Source organism: Rhinolophus ferrumequinum, chromosome 23, assembly GCF_004115265.2.
Source record: "Rhinolophus ferrumequinum isolate MPI-CBG mRhiFer1 chromosome 23, mRhiFer1_v1.p, whole genome shotgun sequence".
Classification (NCBI taxonomy): domain Eukaryota; kingdom Metazoa; phylum Chordata; class Mammalia; order Chiroptera; family Rhinolophidae; genus Rhinolophus; species Rhinolophus ferrumequinum.
Genome location: NC_046306.1, coordinates 26,316,538 through 26,342,954, shown reverse-complemented (window position 1 = coordinate 26,342,954; position 26,417 = coordinate 26,316,538).

Sequence of the window (26,417 nt, the reverse complement as noted above, 5' to 3'; positions counted from 1 at the left end):
GGCCTGCAGTTTCCTTGACGAAGTTCATGTCAATCTTATCTTCTCCTTCCATAGTTTTAGTTTCTTCTGATTATTTTGTGTCTGTTTTGGATTTATCTTTCATAGTAGATGCTGTCCTCAGATGCCTGGCCGCCTGCTCACATTTAAGAGCGAGCAATTAACAGCTGACTGGAAGTTCTGAATGCACAAGTGAGGCTGGTCGGTTTCAGCTGTCTGAGTCTTTTCACTGGAATACTTTCTCGGGTTGCTGTTTGGATGGTAGCCGGCATTCTGGAATCTGAAGGTTGGGTGAGGGCTGTCTCAGCATTCAGAATGCTCACATTCATGTCATTCTTTTGTTTTCAGTGCGGCAACCCTGCTTTTCACTAAGTTTGGTGTCTCCTAACCAGACCCTTTAATCACCCTCTTTGGGAAATAAATGTCTGCCTTCTGCAGGGGAGATCTGGGGATCCGACCCCCTCTTAAATAATATTGCAACCAGTCCTCTTTACTTTTGGCTTTTTCTTCATCTCCATGTCCAGAGGGACCAGGCGTCACCAATTTCTCAGTCTTTAGGGATTTAACAATGTAAATAGGATAGGATTTCCCCTTTCCCTACTGTGAGTTTAGGATTCAACTTAGGATCAAAGACATCATTTATGTCTCATCCATCTTCTTTCTAATTTTGAAAATGTCATTCTGTGGTCTCCTTTCCCAGTGGCCCTGTGTTTGCCTGTTTGTGCTTTCAAGTGGCCAATCTAAACCCCAGGAACTAATAGAAGAGTTACTACATTTTTCCTATGGGCTTTTGCAGTTTAAAGTTTATCCAGAATGATCTGAGTATTTGGGTTTTATTGATTAGGAAAGACTACTGAATCATGTTGTGGCAAATCTTTTATCCCATCTGTAATTCTCTCTATCTTTTATCATGTAGAATCTCTGAAATGCACTATGTTATCTATGTTTAAGAATTAGATTAGATTATACAGTGTAATTACAACTATGTAAAAAAAGCTGAGTGCATGGGTAACTTTTCCATTTCTTATATTTATGTTTGGATTTTGTGAACCTTTGAGAGATTATAGGAAATTCTGTAGCATGAGCCAAGGTAGGCCATTTGTATGGAAAAGCCATTGGAAGTAGCTTGGAAGTGCCTGAAAGTTGTGTGAGGCACAGTCTCAGGGTATCACCAGGGTGGGCAAACAATGTTAGCCAGGTTGATGGAGACTCAGATATGGCGGCTGCCTGTGTTTGTACGCTGAGAGTGGGGAGGGCTCAACAAAGAAACAATGGCCTCTGCCAGCACTTCTGTCTGGGAGCAAGCTGCCCCTCTAGGCCTTGCTCTGAAGCCAGACAATCAGACTGAAGCCAGTTCCTCCCTACATGTTCCTGAAACCCCTCAATCTTCTGCCCCAGTGCTGGAGCTCAGAGCAAGCGAGTACACCAGTGAGTAAGTCCATGCATAGGCCCTTTAAGAGGAACACCTGAGACTGCAGCCACCCTCTATCTCACTCCCCACTGGTTTCCATGGACAGAAGTTATGCGGACTTCTCTTCCTGGCACTGGAACCCTGGCTGGGTAGCCTGATGTGAGGCTGGGACACCTCACCCTTCAGAGGATCCTCTGCAGCCGAGATATCCCTCCCTATGTTTAACCACCACATGTGGGTATGGGAACCAGCCTGTTCCACATCTCTGCCCCTCCTACCAGTCTTGACGTGGCTTCTCTGTATAACCTTAGTTACAGGACTTCTGTTCAGCTAGACTTCAGGTGATTCTCAATGATGGCTGTTCTATAGTTTAGTTGCATTTTTAATGTAATCATGAGAGTTTATCTACTCCACCATCTTGACTGGAAATCCTCTCCTTCATTTTGAAGATGATTCTCTAAATGTAAAATTCTAGATTGGCAATATTTCTTTCAACACTTTAAAGTTTTCATTCCACACTCTTTTTGCTTGTATGGTTTCTGATGCTAAGTCTGCTATAATCTTTGTTCTTCTTTAGGTAAGGCATTTCTTGCCCCTGGAGACTATGCTTTTGTTAGGGATAAGAGTCTGGGCAAGTCTGGAGATGCTTACTCTTCTCTTCTCCTATCCAGACCAGAGGGGGTCTTTCTCAGATTATCCCTGTGGGAACCTGATGGGGTTTCTGGAGTGACAGCCCATGTAAGTGTGGTTCCTCCCCACCCCCAACACACACATGACTGCAGGTACCCAAACTGGAGTGTTTTACTCTCATACAAGTCTGCACTCATATTCCTGCAATTCATCAAAATAATGATTTAAATGTTCCTATCAGCTTATTGATTCTAATGGCTTCTATTCCATGTAAGCAAATCTCAGGAGCTATATTTCTGGATGCATCTGTCTCTCAGAGTTTAAGATAATGCTTTGCCTGTGACCTCAGTTCTTTGATGGTTCCGAGAAGAGTCAATTATCTTCCATTTGTCTAGCTTTTTCTTGTACGGATGGGTATGATGACTTCTAAGCTCTTTATATGTTGGAGTTTGATGTTTGCTTTTTCTTTAAGTTGCTTGAATAGGTGACTAATTGTTTAGCAGGAGCCTGGAGAGCTTTGTATGTATGCTTCTCAGGCTGAAACCCCTGTGGTTGGTGAGTGAGTTGTAACCAAGCTTTTATCCCAGTTTGTTTAACCATGGATTCTCTCTTCTTTCTTCTCTCATGTGAGCATTGAAGTGTTAATCAGTAGGTGAGAGTTGGATTAAACCAGGGTTGGAATTTTGCCAGGTGAGAGAGGGGCAGAAAGTTGAAGGTATATGCAAGTGAATGAATATAATGGTGAATCACAAAATCTAAGCTTGTTAAGTAGGGGAGTGAGGGATGGTGAAAAGGCAATAGAATCTGTTGTATGTCCTGGTTTCTGTTATGTAGCTATTTCTCTGCTCAGAATCTTTTAAAATGACTTCTCATTATCTATTTAACACCGTGTTAGATGACGTGGCACCAAAAAAAGACCATTTGTGCCATTCATGGAATGTAGGCATGTGACTCAAGGAGAAAAAGTATCTCAAATGTTATACTAAAAAACAGTTGATTGTGAAATGAGTCTGGATTTTTCAGTTGACCAGTGAAAAGTTTCCACAATGGGATGTTAAGCCACTTTTTGGTCTTATCTTCCCTATTCTCCTAAACAAATTCAGTGTGAGTCCATCATCATTCTTTAAACATGATTTTCCTTTCTCCCTCCTCCACACCTTTGCAAGCTGGTGATATTCTCCCCAGAACTCCTACCTGTGTGACCTCCCCCAACAAAACTCACTCACCATCCTGAAGGTTGAGCTCAGATGAAAGCTCCAAGAAGACTTGTTGATTTCTCCTAGCCACTGAACTGTTCACATAGCATCTATCGCACACAGATACTTGTTTCACCTCTTCCAACAGACATCATGGTTATCTTCTGTCTGCCTGTCTGTGTAGCAGTGTGCCTGCCCTCTATATAAAGCAGTAAGTAAAGCCCTTGAGAAAAAAAAAAAAGAAATTTAAAGTACAAGGTTAGAACCAGATGGTTAAAATCAACCTTGGGTTTTCTGGTTGTCATGGTTACAGATTTTTCTATTGTTGGTAACTCTGATCTCTATGGTGAGTTCACACTTAGAGATAGTGGAAACATAAATGGAAACACATGACACATTCATGAATTTGAAGGCTTAATGTTATTAAAATGTCAATAATTCTTAGAGCTAGAACGTCAGAAAAGCTAGAGATGAGATTGGATGTGGCTCACTTCATAATCCAGTGAAGGTGGGAGGGCAGGTATAGGGAGGACAGATAAATGGGAAAAAAACTGAAAATAAATGTCTGGCTTTCAAAAGGCGTCCCTCCCCCAACAAATATTATATTTTAATTTAGGTTAAATCTTGTTTTATATCTTTTCCATCCATTCCTGTTAAGACTGCAATATAGTTCTCTCCACCATATGACTCCATCCTCACCACCCTACAATTCATTGTATCTTTTAAAATGACCAATTGAATATGAAAAGTGAGGGAAGATAAAGTCAACAATAAGAGGACAGAGACCCATGCCAGAGATTTCAAGGAATATGTGCTACATGTTGTATATGTAGGATAACACAGAAGAAGAGATTGAGGGCAGACCCTCTAATCTCCCTCCTGGTAAGTGGATGAGACTCAGATGGAACCCTCCAACTCAAATAATAAGGCTTGAATGCAAGGGTTTTGGGGGAGAAATGAGAGGCTTTCAACACCTGGACTGGTCTTTTCTCAGCATTTACAGAATTGGCTTTAGCCAGCACACAGCAGTGGCCTCAGGAAAGAGGTAGGGGTTGTGCAGGGCGGCCTGCGGGGCCTCTGGTCCTGTTTCCCACATAAGAACGCAGGACATGGTGAGGCCAAAAAGGAACACCCACGGAGCCATAGATAGGGGAGTCATACCACTATATTCTCTCTGGCGGCCACACGCAGAGACACACGCAGTAATAGCCACATGATCCGCAGTCCACCATTCACTTCTCTGCCTCTTGCCTCCCAACCAACCAATCAACGCAGCCCCGCAGTTACATCAGTAGCCAATTGGCTAACCGGTTACAGCTGATGGCCAACCAATCACAGTTGGTCATTCATCACCTGAGCCAGCACCTCCCCACGCGAGGCTGAGAGCCTGGAAACTGCTCCCTGGGACTCTGTCCCCACAGAAGGCTATGGTCCCAGCTGGAAGCTGGCATAGTCCACTACCTGGAAATAGCCAAACTGCAAAGTTTAAAAACACTGTCTCCACATAAGACCACTCTCACTTCTAACACTAAATGTAAATTTGAGGGTTCCCCCAAACCACCCTTAGGTTCAATAATTCATTAGAAATACTCTGAGAACTCACTGAAAGATTTTATATTCATGATTATAGTTTATTACAGGGAAAGGATACATATTAAAATCAGCCTAAGGAAGAAACACATAGGACAGAGTCTGAGAGGGGTCCAAATGGGACGCTCCTGTTGTCCTCTCCTCATGGAGTCGTGCTACCCTCCTAGCACCCATGTGTGACAATACAAAGTATTGCTAATCAAAGAAGCTCACCAGAGTGTCAATGTCCAGTTGTGTTTGTTTGTTTGGTTTTTTTTTTAATTGGGACTTAATTACATAGACAGGATTGATAGATTGATTGCCCATGTGGTTGAACTCAGTCTCCAGGTCAACTGAGACTGTGTACCCTAAAGCACTCACACTAAATCACATGGTTGGTCTTTCTAGCGTGGCCAGTCCCTACCCTAAGACTGTTGGGTGTGCCAAATCCCACTTTAAGATCCAGTGTGGTCAGCCCCCACCTTAAACAGACACTTCTATCAGATATGGCATAGATTACCTGTCAAAGTCGAGACAAAAGCCAGACCTCATTTTAAGTAAGACGAGATTCTTTACTACACAGCCACATAGCAAGTTAGAAACAGAGAGTTAGTTCATGGGATGGTGGTTTTGCCCAAGAGAGGGAAAAAATCCATTGGTGGGAGAGTGCCTGGATCTGCTTTCCTTCTCTCTCTTGCCAGGTTGTTGGATTGTAAAACTGGAAATACCTACTGGCCTGCTAGTGTCAGAACTGTACTAATAGCAAAGGGGCCCACAGTGAGGAAATATGTTTCTTTATCCACAACCCCAACACCAGGATTAGACAGAGTTTTCTCTCTTCAAAAACTAGTAAAAAGAAACAAATATGGCAGCTAAGAAAATATTTTATAGCTAAGGGATAGAGAGTCAAGATACAGGTGACTCTTGTTAAAGAGAAAATCACAGGCCCAAAATGCCATCACTTGTGCTCAAGCCCATGATACCAAACCTAGATTAATACCTAAACTAATTGCTGTTTCAGCCTCTCCCAGAAATATAATCTTATCAACCAGTCTGGAATCTTATGGTCAATACTAATGAGGTAATCTATCACCTGGGCCCTCTCCATTCCACACCCCCCCAATAGAAAGAAGAGGCAATCTGCATGATAAAAACTCTTGCTATTTTTTTCCCCCCAAAATATGTCCTAGTCTAAAAATAACCCTTTCTTTTGTTTTGTTAATTGGTCCCATGCCCCACCCTTCTACCATAAAAACCTTCCAATGTCCCATTTGGGACAACTGCCCACTCCTTCTGCCAATTCAGATGCTCCTTTCTTCTTCTGGACTTGCAAAGTGTCTTATCCTGGAGACTGGCCTTGAGTGTGACCATTGACAATGTTTATCCAAACCCTGTGCTCTCGGATAACAGGGATGGTGAAGAAATTCTCTCACTCTTTTGTTTTCAGGAAATAAAGGTGCTTACTGCAAAGAACCACCCTTCCTCATAAGATTAGATAAGAACCCCTGGATGCCCCCTTTGTTTACTAGAGGCCAGACACAGGACCTTCAGATTCCCATTCTTTGTGTTACTGAATAAAGGTAGTGAGTTTGATAGCTGCCTATCGTGCGGGAGACCCTGCTTGCTGAGCCATTTGTCGTGCGGGGCGGCCTGCAGGGTCTCTGGTCCCACTCCCCATATAAGAACACAGGATATGGTAAGGCCAAAAAGGAACACCCATGGAGCCATAAGTAGGGGAGTCATATCACTATAGTCTCACTGGCGGCTGGGTTGGAGACACAGGAGGCAGGAGCCACAGAATCCGCAATCCACCATCCACTTGTCTCTGCCAAACAATCTCACTTGCTAGCAATCCACTTCTCGGCAATCTGCAATCCACACTCTGACGCTTGGTAGCTCAGACACCATCTTCTTGCTAGCCCCCATTTGCTGCTAGCGTAGCCACGGCCATTATATTATTGGCCAATGGCTCACTGGTTACAGCTGACGGCCAACTAGCCACAGCTGATGGCCATCCAATCACAGTTGATAGCCATTTACTACCCGAGTGAGCACCTTTCCACGTGAGGCCGAGAGCCTGGAAACTGCACTCCTGGCTCTGTCCCCACAGTTGACTGAACTGTTTGTTCCCACTGGTCAACTGAAACAAAATGCATGTTAGCCAAACTTTGGTTATGATTCTCTCCTTCTCCCAGGTTCCCAAACTTTGGCCCAGGATCAGCCTGAGCCAGCACATAGCGCCTCCTGAGAACAGGCTGGCCTGAGGGTCAAACATTTTCTGATCCACTGTCCAATTGCGCCACTCCTTTTCATCCCATATTCCCGCACCTGGTTCTTTCTAGCCAGGTTGACTTCTCTCTATAAAAGAAAACTCCTTTTTGCCGAAACCTTGAGACACTTACAGATTTTAGGGTCAAAGGTAACACCAACTGCAATAGGCCCTTCCTTTGCAATAATTCTGTTGAATAAAATCTCTCTTACTAAGTACAGTTTTAGTTTTTACTTGACACCATATAAATATGAAAGAAAACAAAACCAAAGCAAATGTCCAAATTCTACTCAGGTGTAAGGATGGTGAACATCCAGCCACAAAAAGAAGTTTCCAAACCCAATGTTCAGTTGAAAATCAGACACCTCCATGAACGGAACCAGTAGCAACAACAACCCAGGGTGGACATATGTGGAAAGAGGATAAAAAGCGCCATATTGCAAGCAAAATCAAACAAGGCATCATCTCCAGAAACCTGACTTTAAATACTGCTGGGAAAGATGATAAAGCATGTGGACTAAAAAGAGATCTATTCTATATCAGCTTAAATCTAGAAAAAAATAATTTTTCTTTATCTGTTTCACTTGAACTATATATGTAGAGAAAAAATGCCTTAGGAGACAAGCTCGGTTGTTGCAAAATCTGTGTAGGATTTCCTTGGTTTGCCAGTTTTCTTGGAAGAACAACATTTTTTGTGTGTTTTTTTTTCTTTTCTTCCAACCCCACATTTTCAGGCTCATGGTGTTCTGGTGAACAAAAGACTCTGATTTGGTTTGACGCTTATGCAGAGCAGAATGTCAGCTCTCTGAAAAAACAGATGTTCCACCCGTAGGAGGATTATTAAAAGGCATAAAACTTTATAACCATTAAGTGAAAACAGGATGATAGTTATGCTCATTAAGGATAATTATAGCACTTAACCTTAAGGGCATAAATTGGTCAAGTGGGTAATTTAATCTGGCAGACATCAAAATTATATTTAAATATCAGAAAAAGGAGACAAAACAGGCAGAGATGGTTGTTGGATGGGCTCAAGAACTTTTTGAACACCTTTCCAAGCCTCGTAAATATTTCCTTTCATTTCTTATTTTCCTCCCTGCTTTGAGGCAGTTTCATCTGTAGATTGTGGCTTTTGGAAAAATTGAAGACTGTTTTCACCAGACTGCAGGACCTGTTACTAGGGTTTTTGGGGTTGCTCCCATTCAGTGGGTGCAGGAGGAAGGGCTTTTCCTCAGCTTTGTCCTACACTTCTCGCCCCTCACCCTTCACGGCCATCAACACAGCGTGTGCTCCTGGCATCAGGATAACTCTGCTGGTGATTTAGTTCACATAACCTCACCCCACAATCTCTAAGCTTTAGAACATCCAACTTTGAGAACAAACATTCGCCCTTATTTCCAAGTATATCCCTTAGGAAGTAAGATGCTGTTTTCTCTCCTCAATTTTTTATTATGAAAAACTTCAAACCTACAGAAAAATCGAAGGAGTAGTGCCAGGAATACCCGATAGGCTATATTCAATAATTATAAGCATTTTGCCAATGTGTTTATACTTCTCTTTATGTATGTATGTTTTCTTTCTTTTGCTGAACCAGTTAAAAATGTTATAGATTTAGGGATATTTTACCCCTAAATACTTCCTCATGTATCTCCTAAGAACAAAAAAACTTCTCCTACATAACTACAATTCTATTATTACAGCCAAGACATTTAACATCCATACCAAAGTCTAACATACATGTATGTTTAAATTTCTCTTCTTGTCCCAACAATGTCCATTATAGTGTTTTTTAATTTTTATTTATTTATAGTCCAGAACGTAATAAAGGATCAAGCAATGCACTTGGGTGTCATGTCTATTTATTCTCCCTTAATCTGGAACAGTTCCTCCCTTGTTGGTTTGGCTTTGTTAAAGACTTGAACTTTTTTGAAGGGTCCAGGCTGTCTGTCTCATGGAATGTACAAGTCTATATTGATTACTATTACACAGGCAGTTGAAAAATGGCAATTTTTCAAATTCTGCCACTCCTTCTGTATTACTTGGCTGGCATTCCTCTGTAAAGAATTGCTCTCCTTAGCAACTTCTGCATTCTCCTTTTCCTCCATCATCTTTTTCATCTTCTTTTGATAATTCCTATGGCTTCTTTTTTAATTCAATGTTCTAGAACATATTATTGTCCTCTTTTATTTATTTATCGTTAATGCTCAAATTGTCCCAAATTTGCCTGGTAGGAGCCTCCTCAGACCAGATCCCATGTCCATGTCCTAGAACCCTACTTATATCACATCCTCGCTTTCTGGCACAAGATGTTCCAAGATCACTCGATCTTACTCTCCCCCAGCCCTGGAATTGGGCCATTTTTTTCATGCATCCCAGGTTCCTTTTAGTGAAGAATGGCATTTAGAAACCAAGATCTGTGTGTTAGGTGTGCTCATTGGCCTGCATTTGTTTTGATATAGAATGTATGTAATGTACCTGAAACACGTGATTTATTAAGTTATTTCAAAATATGAGCAGTGTCTGTTTATGTGTAAGATTTTGCAACTTAAGTCACAAACAGAAAAAGATGAAATAAGAAAACATTTTGCTCTGCTTTTTCTTCTCTCTTTTCATGGTTTACTGTTCCTCTAGGCTATCACAATCTGATAATCTCTATCACATTAAGTTATGAATCATTTATAAGACTGAACATGTTACATACATTTGTATTTTATATTCCAACGTGAACCCTTATTTTACGGGCATACAACTGTCATTAGGGGATTTAGACATCATCATTATGTGTTGCGTAGATCTGAGAAGGGCCCAGGAAACCTTTCCTGGTTCCAATCTGATTTGTGGGACAGGGTTCAGGGAATACAAATACTTAAGAAGCATCCTGCTTTCATAATCACTGCCAAAAGCTGGAATAAGGCTTCTGCCCCTGCCTCACCTGCCTCAGCCAGAGGCAAAAGGGCCCTGTGCAGTCTCATCCATAAATGGAATCCACCGTTCCTCCCCCCTACTCTAATCTCACCTCATGCCACAACAATAGGAAGATGACGCCATTTAATGCTATGAGCTCTCCAGAGAGAGAAGCACTCTCATCAGAGTGCAATTTTCATCAATTCAAGGCAGAAGCAGCCTGATGGGGGAGATGATAGATATAGATGGATGGATGGATGGATGGATATATAAATAGAGAGATAGATTTTGGGTTGAGGTGCCATCAAAAGCAGGGCTTTTTCTTCTTTTTACACTTCCCTTCTCTGGTCATTTTCCTTGTGTCTTCAACTCTCATCCCTTCCCATCCTTCATCCTGCAAAGTGATCTTTGTAGGAGAGGACGAATAGGCATGGCCTTATATTGTATTCTAGAGCTGGAGTTCATGTTTCAACACACTGCAGTTTGGAGTACAGTACACCTATTTGTTCCCTGGGCCCAAGAAGCATGCTAAACTCTTGGCTCTGCAGGCTAATTTGTCTACTGTCTTAGTTATCACCACCATAATGCTACATAACAAACCTCCCCACAGCTCAGTAGCTTGGCATGACAGTCATTTACTTCTCACTCCGGGGTCTGAGGGTCAGCTGCAGTTTGGCTGGCGAGGCTGGAGTTCTGGCTCTGGGTAAAGGTTGGGTCCAGGTCTGCTCCATGCTTTCCATCCTCCTTGGACTGGTAGTTACCTGGGGTGTGTTCTTCTTTCTCATGATGAAGGTCAGAAGCTCCCTGAGGGCGGAACAGAAATGCATGAGGCTTTCCAAGGCCCAGGCTGGGAGCTGTCACTCTGTCAAGTCTGTCCACGCTCCATGGAGAAGGCAAGTCCAAAATCTACGGGGTGGGGAAGTATGCACCTCCTACCATGGGAAGGAGTGGGTGTGACTATTTGCTGAACAATCATTCAAGCTCTCACAACCACCAAAAGTCACTGACACTCCACAGCTAGCATCTTCTGTAACATGGGAGGAACATCACTGATTTAATTCTAAGGGGACAGTGGGGTGATTAACAGTCAATGCTACAATATGTGACAATGAAGAAGTCAGTGTGACTATGAGCCTCTATAAGAAGCAGGAAAATGTCATGTGAAGGCTTTTTTGTTTGCCAGGTCTGTTCAAACCTGAACTCTGAAGGATGGAGAGGAGGGAATTTTTGCATCTGAAATTCCTCATGTATAGATAGCTCCTTGCTCCAGAGAACGTGAGAGCCCAACGCCGAAGGGTTAGTCCCCTTTGCAGACTGAGGCTGACATACTCAGTCTATCCAGAGATGAGGGGTGGGTGGGGGTCTTCAGGGTTCCCAGGAAGATGACTCTCCCTTAGGGAGCTTTGAAAACAAGCTGTCGTCCTCCTCCCATGGAAAGTACTCAAGGAGGGTTCCCAAGCTACTTGGGGAGAGAAGTGATGGGGGTGAACCTTAGGGCTTTAGTTTTTGTTACAGAATGATGCCTGTTGCCTGAAGGTTGAGGAAAGAAGTAGATGCTTGAACCACTTCTAAACCAAGTCCAACATCCTGGGGCATCCATCTGGGAAGAACCACAATTCTTTGTGGAGCTGGGGGGTGGGTGGGGGTGGCGGGGGGGGGATGTGAGGAAAGGAAGGCAGATTCATGGAATGGTATGTTGGAGGCAGATGTACTGGCTCGTGACAGACTTACTTGATGAAAGCTGCGTGCTGATGGTGTTCTCTTTCCATCCCCTTTGGCATATGTTGGCATCAGTGACTGCACAAGATACACCATCTTTCCTCAGGGAACATCTGTTCTGTCTCTGGAGAGAAAAGTGAGATGTGGGCTCAGTAACTGCCTTATCCATTTGAGTCTGGTTTTGTAGCCTGATCAGAAATCCCATCTTGTTCACCCCACGGTTGAGGGCTGAAGGGAAGTCCTAAATTTTATTGGCTTTTGTAGAAGATGGTGTCACCCTCAAATGTGACAAATACATTGCACCACTGTTAATTTCCCCAACAATCTGAGCAGGCAGATGGCTTCCAACAGCGCTGGGCAGAGAAGGGGTGTTAACCCAAGGTCAGATGTGCTATAAGTGAACTTAGTAAGAATGTGTAGAAGCCATCAGGGTTGTCTGCAGGCCACAGTGGCATGAGCTCCTGTTCTTTGGAAGTGCTCCTTACCCAGCATGTTCTCAGCAGGATGCTGGTTCTTTTGCCCCTAACTGTCCTTTGAGGCCCCTGAGCACATGGCTTAGCTGCCTCCAAGTGTGAGTTGGTGAGAACCGTCTCACCAATGCATTGTTTCCCAGAATTTATCAAAAGCCTGGCTGAAAAAGAGAGTTGAAGAAGGACTAGCAAGAGAATGTTCGGGCTGCTCCTGTGTCCACTTCCTCTCTGATTAGGTTCAAAAGTTGTGCTCCCAGGCTGACCTGCTGTAGGCTCTCAAGAGGTCTGTTCCTAAACTTCCCTCCTGTGCAACTCCAATGCTTCCCCTCACCCTCAGCTATGCCTTAAAAAACAGTCCAAGAAACTCATCTCCTGTTTTTCCTGTAAATTGGTGTCTAGACATAGAGACCTGATTAAATACAGGCTTTATATTTTTGAAACTACAGTCTCATAGTTGGTGCTACGTACTTTCATCAGGAGGTCTATAATTCTGATTCTCTCTTGTTTTCTGTTCTCTATCTCTCTTTCTATTTATTTTTTTATGACCATTGCCTAAATTGATGTATAAATTTAAAAGCTTATTTTGACTGCTCCTTGGAGAGAGGCTGGGAGAGGGTGAGAGTGAAAGTGGAGGAGGCTCTGGCAGTCATCAGTGAATGCAGTGATAGTAGAGATGGGATGGATTTGAGATATTTTGGAGGCAGAATTGACAGGACTTAGGGATGAGCTGGATGTGGGGCATTAGGGAAAGGAAGGAGCCAGGGAGGACCCCCAGCTTCTGACCTTAATAACTGGCTGGATGGGGAGGATACTTCTTGAGATGACTGGGGAAGGACCTGGTTTGAGTGTAAAATAAAGAATCCTGTTTAAATATCATTGGGAATGCCATTTGGGATATCTCAGTGGAAGTGTTGAGGAGGCAGTTGTATCTGCATCTAGAGGCCCGAGGAGAGGTGAGGTCTATCAGATGAACATTTGGGAGACTTTAGCACAGTTGGCATTTAAAGTCATAAGAGTATGAGATCATTTCGGGAAAGTGGGGACATACAAGGGAAGAGGTCCCAGGATACAGCAGCTTGAAGGAACCACAGCATATGGAGGGCAGGAGCAGCCAGCGAGCCAGGAGGAAAACCAGGAGGATGTGGTATTGCAGATGCCAGAGAGGATGATGGTGTAACAACGAGAGCTCAACCAGCAGGAGAGGCGTCCAGAAGTCAAATGAGACGGAAACAGTGAAATGACCATTGGTCATCTGGCAGCATGGACATCACAGTGAGCTTGCCAAGAGCACCTCCTGGGGAGTGGTGATGCAGAATCAAGAAGGGAAGTGGGTCATAAAGAGAACGAGAGGCAAGGAGGTGGGGACAGTGTGTGTAAACACCTCCTCAGAGAAGTTTTACTGTGAAGAGTAACAGAGAATATTCCTAGCAGTTGGCCTCTTTTTATCAAGTGAGAATGATGAATTAGCCTAACTGACTGGGCTTTGTCCTCATATTTGCCTACGAGGACGCAGCACTGAATTTGTGGCCAACACAGGACAAGAGTTTAGGACTTTACGGTGTGCATTTTTCAACTCTGGCTCAATTTTATGTCCCTCCTCGGTTTTCATTCTATTTTGACTCCTAATTTAACTAATCCTGTTGATTTCATATACCATGTTAAGATGCCTTAAACATTTTCCAGAGAAACTTGAGGATATAAATACATTATGTAATAGGCCTGGAAGCACTATCAAGGACTGGCCTCACTAAAGTTCAGTGTATTTTTATTTATTTTGATAGGTAATAACTAATCCAATTCTATTTTATGTCATACCAAGGCATTTGTATCTACATTTTTACCCGAAACCCAAGCTAATTCCTGCTATGGCAATGAGTGGGGTGGGTGGTGAGATGTGAACTGGAGACTTGGCCCATTTTGCCATTTGACTTGCCCGAGCATCTATACAGACGAACATGTCCACTCCCCAAGCCCTGAAGGCTAAAGGCCAGCATCTCACAGGCTTTCTCATGCATCTGAATTGCCTGAGAATCTGTTAAAATGTGTAAGGAATCAGAATATGCCAACTCAAAATATGCTCCTTTGGCATAAGGATTATTATTCTGAGCTGAAGACAGTTGAGAAATAGATGCCAAATAAGCTCTCTTCCCACCCCTCTATTTGCTTACGAGTAAGACATAAATTTCCATTTGTCAAGGTGTTTCCTTTTTCCAGAGCAGGAAGAGGAGGGCAACTGTGGACTCTTACCAGCCAGAGACAATACCGAGAAGAATCTATACAACAACCTTACAAAAACAAAAACAACCCTTATCTTCTATTAGTTTACCCCCAGATATTATGTTCCCACAGTTTGCCGCTCAAAACCCTTTTCCCCTTGTAGTGTCACTTCTCTACAATTTTATTGTTCTTTGCTTAGATGTTATATAAGTCCCAAGTTCTAACAGTTCCTTTGAGTCATTCATCACTGAGTTTCTCCTGCATGTATGTGCACCACATATGTTAATAAACCTTGTTTTTCTCTCTTGTTATTTTTCTCTTGTGCGTTTAATTTCCAAGGCCCCAGCCATAGATCAGAAGTTGGTTGAGAAAAAGGTTTAGTTTTTCCCCCTACAAATACAAATTTTGGTGGAGCCTGAGAGTCTGTTTCTTACAAGTTCTCAGGTAATGCTGATGCCGCTGGTCCGCAGAGCACACTTTGGAATAGTGAGGATACAGACCATCAGGAGCCGCCTCTGGCACAGCACAGCCAGGCCCTCTGGATTTCCCAAATATGCCTTAATCTCAGTCACCAAGGTGAATCTGAGAGCTCACTTGAATTTGTAAAAGGCTAGTCTGGATTAGAATGGATAGACTTATTTTTGAGAACTACATAATTTTCTAATCCTGGGTTCCCTGATTAGATTTGCATCCGTAGCATTTATCTCAAGGACTTTTCCTTCTCTCTCCCTTTAAGGAATCACTTGCTTGACACTATTTATCGTTTTGGGCAGAGTGTTGTTAATCAGTTGCTTCCAGGATCTCCCAGCTAAGAACAGCTTGGTGTTTGGGCAGAGGGGAGGTGGCAGTGAGCATTAGCTCATTAATTACCCAGAGATGCAGGCAGCATGACAACTGGCAAAGCCTTCGATAACAGAACAACACAAGGTATCTTTCAGTGAGTGACAAGCTTTGGGGTTAGACACTCCATTTCTAGAGGCAGGACTGACTCAGGAAGCCCAGAGCCCCAGGAAATGTCATCTTAAAATAGGAGTGGTGGCTGCTCCACCTCCCAACTCCCTCTCAGATCCACTGGTCCCAACTCTGTCCAGAGAGGGCTATGGAATTTCCTTTGTCCTCCGTAGGAAGATTCTCTCACCTTGTTAAAGCAGCTTTGCCCCAGGAAGTTCTGTAATCTGTCGCTGTGCCAGTATGGCAACAAATTTGTGTATTTCAAATGTCATGAGCCCAGGGGGATCCGTATTTGAAAACCTGCTTTACCCAGTGCCTTAGCTGGTGATTAACAAAGGATTATGTTGTGGAACACCAGCAGACTGGCTGGTTACAGGGCAAAGGAGGCTTAGGGACCTAATGCACAGCTGTCCTCCTTTAGAAGGGATTGAGATTCCATGAAAGGATTGAGGACCAGCAGATCCCTTCTGGCCTCATGGGACCCCAAAAGAGAAACCCAAAGGAACTGGAGAATGGGTACTTACATCTACTACAGAACAGAGGGGAGTGGCATGGAGCGGGGTGTTAGGGTGGGGTGGGAGGATGCGGAGGCTAGGACTAGTGAAGAATATGAGGGAGAAGTGGGGGAGGAAGCAGTGCTCTCCCCGCACCCCTTCCCTTGCCTTTCCCCCATCCATTCAGTTCAACACTTTTGGGGAGGGACCAAAGATGTAGAGTTGATTCATTCGTCTCAATTGTTGGGTATGCACTAGTCCATACAGGGCCTCTCTATCTCACTTCACTTCACTTCACTTCACTTCACTTCACTTCACTTCACTTCACTTCATTTCATTTCATTTCATTTTTCCTTCTCATCCCTGATCCACATATATTTTCCTCCCCATTATTGGTGTTTTGGATTGGGTTTCCCAGAAGCAGAGCTTGAGACAGCGATTCTCTTTCAGTGGTTTATTAAGAGCGAGCTCTCAGGCAATGCTGGTTAGGTAAGCAGGATAGGGAAGGTGCTGAGGAAAGATGTGGCTTCAGGTGCCACGTAGCTTTCACCTGAGCATGAACGGCATTACAGTGTTGTTTTCTCTTCCTTAGTCTGCTTCCCTTACTTTGAGGCAAGGGGACAGGCCTATGACCTGTGGGGTTGAGGGTTGTCTGGGAGCTCTGCTCAGCTCTCCTCGGCGAAAGAAGGGGACGGTTGTGGGACACATTTATTGAACCCCTGCTCTGTGCCTAGTGCTATGTTAAGAGCATGGTTCTAATAGTTGTGACGAAAACAGAGACGATGACTCCCCTCCGCTCGTGGTTAAGTGGAGGAAATAGATATTAAGCAACTATTCAGATAAGTCTGATAAGTGCTGAGAAGGAGAAGCTCAGGAGTGATAAGAGATCATAACGGAAGGAAGAGGTGCATGCTGATGTAGAAAGACCTCCTTGAGGACAGGTATTTATGGCTGTGACCCAGAGATGAGCTGGCATTAACCAAATAGAAAATGAGAGGACAGCGCTCCAGGCAGAGGGAAGAGCTTGTGCAAAGTCCTGAGGTCGAAAGGAGCTGGGGCACAGTAAGCAATTGGAGAAGGGGACACACAGCATATGACGGCCTCAGAGATCCATGTTTAGGACTTAGGGTTTATCACCAAAGCTCAGTGGAAATCCATTGAAAAATTTCAAGAGGGAAGGAACATGACCACTGTGGCGGCTCAGGGGAGGCGACCAGTTTGGAGAAAGCAAGAATGGAAGCAGAAAAGCTACTAGGAGAAGTCCAGGGAGAGATGCCCGTGGCCTGGACTCGAGTGGTAGCAGTGGACATGAGGAGAAGCAGCAGGGCAATAGGCTTCAAAAGAAATATCGACACATCTTGGTGGTGATTTGGCTGTGGGCGTGAGGGCAAGGCAGGTCTGAAGATTGACGGACGTGCCGTTTTCTGAAGGGGAAATGCTGGCCAGGCAGCCGGCAGGATGTGTTTAGACCTCAGAGGATGGGGCCGTGCTGGACATTTAAGTCAGGTGATCATCAGCATGTGGGTGATACTTGGAACCCAAGGAGAAAGTATGACTCGGGGGGAAAAGAGTGAGAAGGCCCAGGCCCAGGCAGAGGAGGGACAATCGGCAATCTCAGGAGAAACCAGAGAGGTGACAGTAACACAGAATTGTGGCAGCAATGAACCCATTAAAGGAGCTTCAGGGAGGAGGGTGATCAAGCCTGGGAATGCTGTTGGGTGGTCATCAGACCAACCTGTGGATATGGCCACAGTGGGCAGCCGTGGAGCAGTGAGGGCCACAGGCAGCTTTCCATGGGTGAAGCCAGGCTGGGAGACGAGGGAACACAGTGATGCAGGTAACGCATTTAAATAAATCTGGTTACTTGTGGAGAGACAGGGCGGCCTCTGGACTGGGAGTCAAGGAGGAAATGGTTTAAGATGGGGGAAAAGGCAGGAAGGAGCTGATTTATGGGGAGAGGACCAGGGTATGGGAGAGTGAGGGATTAATGGCTAGAGGAAAGTCTGCAGAGGTGGGAGCACAGGAGAGGCAGACGAGGACAACACAGGTCTCCATTATTTGGCCTATGTTGGACGCATCCACATTGGGTCCCACGCTAGGGAAAGGAAGAGCAGGGAAGAAGGGGTGGGAGCATTTAAAATGGCATCCAGGCCCTCGTCTGGACAGCTGACCTCTCACCTGCCTCACTTCCCCCTGGATCCTCAGTCCTGTTCTTCCCTGCTGACTCTGGGCGAAAGGTCATCACCCTCGAGTCCTTAGGGCCCTGCTCCTCCCATCCTGCACCTTCTCCCCCTCCCCAGGCACAGCCTTCTCAGGCTGCCTCCAGCTGCCTTCAGGATGACTTGTAGAAGATAGCGCCCCTCTAACTTCTCCCTTTCTCCTGCCAAATAAAAAAACAAATCTGCACTTGCTAAAGAGAGATGTCATTCAAAAGGAATATAGAAGGGAAGGGAAGGTGCTATTACAAAGGCAGGAAAGTGGGGCAGAAGGGGTTGTGGCCACAGGGAAAGCACGCTGACCATAAGATCGGTCTGTCTCCAGGGTTAGGCAAAGAGGGATTTATCTTTTATAGGGGGAAGGCTAGAAAGAACAGGCTGAGGGGACGTAGGATAAAAGTGAGTGGTGGGCCGACGGGTGGCTCAGTTGGTTAGAGCGTGAACTCTGGACAACGGGGCTGCCGGTTTGATTCCCACATGGGCCAGCGAACTGCGCCCTCCTCAACCAGAATGAAGTCAATGAGCCGCCGCTCAGCTCCCAGATGGCTCAGTTGGTTGGTTGGAGCGCGGCCTCTCAGCCACAAGGTTGCCGGTTCCATTCCTCGACTCTGGCAAGGGATGGTGGGCTGCGCCCCCTGCAACTAACAATGGCAAATGGATCTGAGCTGCGCCCTCCATAACTAAGATTGAAAGGACAACAACTTGACTTGGAAAAGTCCTGGAAGTACACACTGTTCCCCAAGAAAGTCCTGCTCCCCTTCTCCAATGAAATCTTTAAAAAAAAATAAAAAGTGAATGATGTGTTGGGGCGGTAGATCAGAGAGCGTTTGGCCCTCAGGGCAGCCTGTTCTCAGCAGGGACTGTTCAGGAGGGTCCGTGGGCTGGCGCCGGCTGATCCTGGGACAAAGTTCAGGAACCTGGGGGAAGGAGGCAATGTTAACCAAAGTGTGGTTAACGTGCATTTTGTTCCAGTTGATCCGTGGGGCAAACAGTTCAGCCAATCATTTATGAGGCAAAGAATGGGAACTTGGAAGGCCTGTGTCTGGCTCTGTCTAGATAAACAAGGGGGGCATCCCTGAGTCCTTCCTAAGTCCAATGGGGGAAGGGTGGTTCTTTGTAGTAAGTCTTTTCCAGAACACAAAAGGGTGAGAGGATTTCTTAACCACCACTGTTTTCCAGGAGCATAGGGCTCAGGTAAAATTCGACTTTGTTCCCCTTTATCCCTGCCCTCCCCATTCAAAACCCTCTTTGCTTAGAGCCGGACATTTGTGCTGGATGTTAAGTAATCTCTCTCTCCATTAATAACCTCTCAGGGGTGTGGGGCTGCTAAGGGCAACTTGCTTAGCCCTTCCTACACTATGTGAGGTCTGAGGAACAGCAGCATCTCCTGGGCACTTGCTAGGAAGGTCCAGCTTCCTGGTCAGCTGTGAGCCACTGGACTGTTTAGAGGGTGAATATGTAAATATGTGCCTCCCTCCGATGTCCTCCACTCCCCTCCAGCTTCACTTCTGCAGGCCTCTGCTGCCCCCAGCCCTTCTCCTCTGATGGTGAGAGGTTGGTTCCTCAGGTAACCTGGCCTTCAGGAAATCAATGTGCCTCAGTCTGGCTGTGGGCATTGGACCAGCCTCTCCTCCCGCTCCCTCTTCCACTTAGCCCTACTTAGTTGATAAGTTAGGGTTTAGCAGGGCTGGGCTATCTGTGTGTTTATTACCCTCCAATGCCTTCGGCCTAACTCCGATCACAGCTGCTTACACTGAGGGCTGGAGCAGGTGACCTGCACATAACCCGACAGTTCTCAGTCTTGGCTGCACATAGTTTCATATGGGAGCTTTTAAAAGTCCTAATGCCAAAGCCATGCCCAGACCAATTACATCAGACCAGGACCCAGTCATCAGTATTTTTTAAAGCTTCCCAGGTCCACTGTAAATATAAAGACACATGTAGATTAAAAGTAAATAAATGAAGGGGCGGCTGGTCAGCTCAGTTGGTTAGAGCGCGGTGCTCTTAGGAGCAAGGTTGCCGGTTTGATCCCCACATGGGCCACTGTGAGCTGTGCCCTCCACAACTAGATTGAAACAACTACTTGACTTGGAGCTGATGGGTCCTGGAAAAACACACTCAAGTAAATAAAAGTCGAAAAGAAAAAAAGTAAATAGATGGAGAAAAATATACCATGTTTACATTAGTCAAAAGAAATCAGGAATAACTATATTAATTTCAGATAGAGCAGACTTCAAAGTAAGGAGAGTAATCAGGGATAAAAAAAGGGCATTACATAATGATAAAGGGGTCAATTCGTCAAGATGACAATTCTTAACGTGTGTGCACCTAACAACAGAGTGTCAAACTACATGAAGCAAAACCTGATAGAACTACAAGGAGAAATAGATGAAACCACTATCATAGTTGGAGACTTCAATATCCCTCTGTCAGAAATGGGCAGACCCAGCAGGCAGAAAATCAGTAAGGACTTTGTTGAACTCAATACCATCAATCAACTGTGTATAATGGATATCTATAGACTACTTCATCCAACAACAGTAGAATACATTTTTTTTTCTTAAGTTCACATGAACGTTCACCAAGATGGACCACATTCTGGACCACAAAACACATCTCAAATTTAAAAGAATAGAAATCATAGAATGTCTGCTTTCAGGCCACAGTGGAATTGAACTAGAAATCAACAACAGAATGGTAAATGGAAAATCCCCAAATACATGGAGATTAAGCAACACACTTCTAAATAACCCATGGGTCAAAGAAGAAATCTGAAGAAAAATTTAAAAATAGTTTGGACTAAATGAAAAAGAAAACACAGCTTATCAAACATTGTGGGATGCAATGAACACAGTGCTTACAGGGAAATTTATAGCTCTGAATGCATGGATTAGAGAAGAAGAAAGGTCTAAAATCAGTAATCTAAGTTTCCACTTTAGGAAACTAGATAAAAGGGAAAAAAAAGCAAATTAAATCCAAAGTAAGCAGAAGAAAAGAAATAACATGAATTGGAGCAGAAATCAATGAAATTGAAAAGAGTGCTGCTCAAACTTGAATGTGCATAAGGGATCTTGTCCAAACGCAGATTCTCTTCAACGGGTCTGGGGTGGGGCCCGGGATTCTGCATTTCTGTCAAGTTTCCAGAGGGTGCCGCTTTAAATGGCAAGGGTCTAGAACAGAACAGTGGTTCCAACCCTGGCTTCTTGTCAGAATCACCAGAGGAGCTTTAAAAATTAACAACGCCCCGTGGCAATCTCGTGGTGACTGATTGTGCTTTCTAATTCCCTCACCCTTCTCCCTGATCCCCACCCCGACTCCCATCTAGTAACCCTCAGTTTTTCCTCTATGTCCCTGAGACTGTTTCTGATTAGTTCATTCATTTATTCTTGCCATGGAGATACAAAGTCAATTTGGGGAATGTAATCAATAATGTTGTAAAGATTTTGTAGGGTATCCGATGGACACTTGTATCGTTAGGGAGACCACCTCAGGGATGATGTAGATGCCTGATCACTGCACTGTACACCTGAAGCTAAAGCTCAACAATAATGAATGTCAACTACAATTTTATAAGAAGTGGAGTACAGCATTAGGAATAGAAACAGTGGAAATGTAATGTCTGAATACGATGTCAGAGGGGTAGTGGATGGGGGGAGGGGGGTTGTCACTGTGGGAGGGATAGAAATGATAAATGTCTATTACATTGTTTTGTGCACCTAAAACTAATAAAAACAAAACAAAACAAAAAATAAAGTAAAAAAATAAAATAAAATAAAAATTACCAATGCCTATGCCCCATCCCTAAACATTCTGAAGTAATTGTGTGGGCGAGGCCCAGGCGCTGAGAACTTAAGTTGCTCCCTAGATGATTCCAATGTGTAGCCAGAGTTGAAAACCACTGATCTAAAAAGGCAGATGCAGATGGGTGAAAAAAGTGAAAGGGATTAAGAAGTACAAATTGCCAGTCACAGGAATGTAAAGTATAGCATAAGGAATATTGTCAATAGTATTGTAATAACTATGTATGCATGGTGTCAGATGGGTACTAGATTAATTGGGATGATCACTTTGTGAGTTCTATAACTGTCTAAACACCATGCTGTGCACCCGACACTAACATAATATTGATTGTCAACTGTAATTGAAAAATAATTAAAAAAATAAACAAAATGATAGGATTCAGTGCCTTTAATGGTGTTACTAGCATTCCATGCCTTACTTCCCTTGCTGCTGTCTTCTTGCTCCAAACCAAACCCTCTGATTGCTCCATTCCAGGTTCCGAAAGAATCTATGGAAGCAGGAAGTTCCTAAACCACCTTTGCCCATCCTTCATTCCTCCCTCTTTCGGAGAGGTTCATCAGTGAGTCCCTTTCCATTAGCCTGGGCTGGGACAAGGTACCAAAGCATTCCCTGAGCTAAAGTTCCTTGGGCATGATGCCTCATCCTAATAGAGGTTTGGATGGTGGAGAACCTGGGCCTTGCTCTACCATCTCCATTGTGGGCTCCCATCATCTTGGGCCATGCTTCTCACTTCTTCCCCTTTCCCCCAAATCAGAGCAGGGGCTTGTCTAGCTCTTCCTGCCCTCCTCTTGGGCCAGGAGCCCAATCCCTGAGCAGCTGGACCAACTTGAGTGAGGCCGATTCGCACTGGGCCAGACTTCCACATGCAGCTCAGCTGGATAACATCTGGGGTGGGGGCGGAGAAGGGGTCCAGCTCCCTACTGGTCTAACCTCTGAGCCACACTTCTGCAGTCATCTGGCCCCTGCCCTAGTCAACAACTCCAGAGCCAATCTAGCACATCATGGTAACGCTGCCCTCTGGCCCCAGACTCCCCCACTCTCTGCCATTGCATAATGAAGTCCCACCAAGCTTTGAGATGACTCTGCCAGCTCTGCTTTACCACCAGCTCCCTGATTCCTCTCCCATAGTCTCCAATTATTTCTAGGGTTGTCTTGATATGTAAATGCTACTCAAAGCAAAATTTGTTGGAAGTCAATTTCATTCATAAAAGTATTCCATGAGGATATTTCTAGGGATGGAGGAAAATCAAACAGTGGGACACATTACACTGAAAGAGGGATTTTCTCTGCGGAGGCCACTATTGGAATGAGTGCCATTAATTTGATAAAAAAGGCATCGTAGGCAGAAAGGCTCTAACAACCACTTTAGATGATTTAGAGCTTCTGATGGTTGTGAAATGTGTGAACTGAAGAAAGGCCTGTTGGAGCACGCCCATTCCCAGACCTGGGATGACAGAAGCCTTTGAAGCTGCAACTATCAGATGGCTTTGATCCTTCCAGGGCCAGAGATAAAGCAAGATGAGGGAGATATTATTAATGTTATTATTTATATTTAGTGTAACTTACTTTTGGGGCCTCTTTTGTAAACGACTTAATTTATGTGTAATTTCACTTCTCATAGCATTACCTCTGGGCAGAGGATAAAGGCTTTAGGCAGCTCTGGAAATAACTACTTTTCTCCAAGTTAGAGAGCTCATTACGCCAGGCCTAATGGGAACATGTATTCCCTTTATAGTTCGGCTTTTGCGAGAAATCATGTCTTTAGCTTGTGTGCTTCAGTGGCCGAGGATGGTGGTTTTCTCTATCACTCTCCCCTATTGAAAGTTTACATATGGAGAACATATGGGTGAGAGTCACAGGCAGTTTAGAAAAGAGGACAGTGATTAGGTGGCCTGAACTGAGGTTTTGCCAGAGGGTCTCCACTAGGAAGTGTAATTAAAATACAAAATATGTCATAACTATCACTGGCACTTATGAACTACCAGTGGAATGATGCTTTTCAAACTTAAGCATGCATCAGCATCCCCTGGGGGCCTTTTAAAAAACCAGTTATTGTCCAGGATTGCTGGGCCCCCGTGTTGAGTTTCTGATTCGGTCAGTAGGTCTGGGGTGGGAAATAAGAATTTGCATTTCTTTCAAATTACTAGGTGACAATCTCCTCAATGTCAAGGGTAGCATTTATTAGACGTTTCTTTTCATGATGTTCAGTTGTACCTGGCACAAAGGAAGTGTTCAATAAATATTTGTGGGATAAGCAAAACAAAACAAAGTTACTAGGTGAAGCTGATGTATGGAAAAGGTACATTTTTTGAATGTACCAGATCTCTAAGGTCTAAGAATCTGAAAAACTCAAGTCATTAAAATGACCCTTAATCATCAAGTTTTCTTTTTATTTTGATTAGAATTGTTTCAATCAGTGTGTCCAAGAAGCAGATCAGAAGTCCTACTTGATGACTTTAAAAAAAAAAAGTTTTATTTTGAAATAACTATCGATTCACTGAAAGGTTCAAAGAATTTTACAAGGGGATTCCATGAACTGTTCACTCAGCCTTCTCCAAAGTTAACAGCTTACATAATTATAGTGTAATTTCGAAACCAGGAAATTGACATTGATAAAAATCACAGAATTTATTCAGATTTCACCAGTAATATATGCATTCATTTTAGTGTTTGTCTGTGTATAGCTCTACTCAATTTGCTCACATGTGTAGCCTCAAGATACTCAACTGTACCAACACCCAAGACGCTCTCATGCTCCTCCTTTATAACCACACCCACCCATCCCCTAATTCCCTTTTCTAACTCCTGGCAACCACTAATCAGTTCTTCATTTCTATAATTATGTTATGTTACAAATGCTATATAAATGGAACCATGCAGTATGTACCCTTTGGTTATTGACTTTCTTCATTCAGCATAATTTTCCTGAGGTTCATCCAAGTTCTAACGTGTATCGATAGTTCATTCCTTTTTATTGCTAAGTAGCATTCCATATAAATGTAAAGAAGTTTGCCAAACCATTCACCTTTTGAAGGGCATCGGAGTAGTTTCCAGTTTGGGGATATTATGAATAAAACTGCTACAAACCTTTGTGTGCAAGTTTCTGCCTGAAAATACATTTTCATTTTTCTGGTATATATGCCTAAGGGTGCAATTGCTGGTAAACCCATTTCTCAGTTTTAAAAGAAAGTTCCAAACTCCCTTCCAGAGTGACTACCATTTTACAGTCTCAACAGCAATGTCTGAGCGATCCAGTTGCTCCTCACTAATGTTTGGTGTTACCACTATTCTTCATTTCAGCCATTCTGATAGGCATATAGTGATATCTCACGGTGGTTTAAATTTGCATGAAGATGTCGAACATCTTTTCATGTACTTACTTGCTATCTGTGTATCCTCTTCGGTGAAATGTTTGTTCATGTCTTTTGCCCATTTTCTAATTTAATTGTTCGCTTTCTTACTGTTGATTTTTGAGATTTTAAAAAGTATATCCCAGGTACTAGTGTTTTGTCAGATACATAGTTTGCAAATGTTTTTCTCTCTTTTCATCCTTTTCACAGGATTTTTCACAGAACAAAAGGTTTTTAACTTTTAATGAGGCTGAACGTTTCCTTTCATGGATATGCCTTTGGTGGCAAGTCCAAGAGATCTTTGCCTGGCTCTGGGTGTCAAAGATTTTTCTCATGTTTTTTTTCCTAGTTTTATATTTTTATGCTTTACATTTGAGTCCATGATACATTTTGAGGTAATTTTTATACAGTAAGGTGTGAAGTTCAAGTAGAAGTTCATTTTTTGCCAATGGATATTCAATTCATCCAGCACCACTTATTGAGAAGGCTATCCCTCCTCCACTGGATTGCTTTTGCTACTTTATTAAAAATTAATTAGGCATATTTGTATGGATTTATTTCTGGGTCTCTGTTGTGATCCACTGATCTATGTGTCTATCTCTCCACCATTACCATACAGTTTTGATGAGCGCAGCTATATAGTTAGACTTAACATTGGGAAAAGTGATTTCTTTCATTTTATTCTTCTTTCTCAAAATTGTTTTGTTTACCCCAGGGCTTTTCCCTTTCTATATACATTTTAGAATGAGCTTTATATCTACATAAAATCTTGCTGAGATTTTGATACGAATGTGTTAAACCTATGGATGAATCAAGGAAACTGGCAACTTTATCATACTGAGTCTTCCAATCCATTGACGTAATATGTTCTGCAAGTGTTTAGATCTACTTTGATTTCTTTCATCAGCATTTTATCATTTTAATCATACGCATATATATACTGTACATATTCTTGTTAGATTTACAACTGTTTTTCATTTTCTTTGGAGCAATTGTAAATGGTATTGCATTTTTTATTTCAATTACCATTATTTGTTGTTAGTATATAGAAATACAATGAATTTTGCATGTTAATCTTGTAACTTGCAAGCATACTGTACTCACTTATTAGTTCTAGGAGTTTTTTTGGTAATTACATTCGAATTTTATAAATAGTAATCCTGTTATCTGTGAAAGGTTCAGTTTTATTTCTTCTTTTCAATCTGTATGCCTTTTATGCCTTT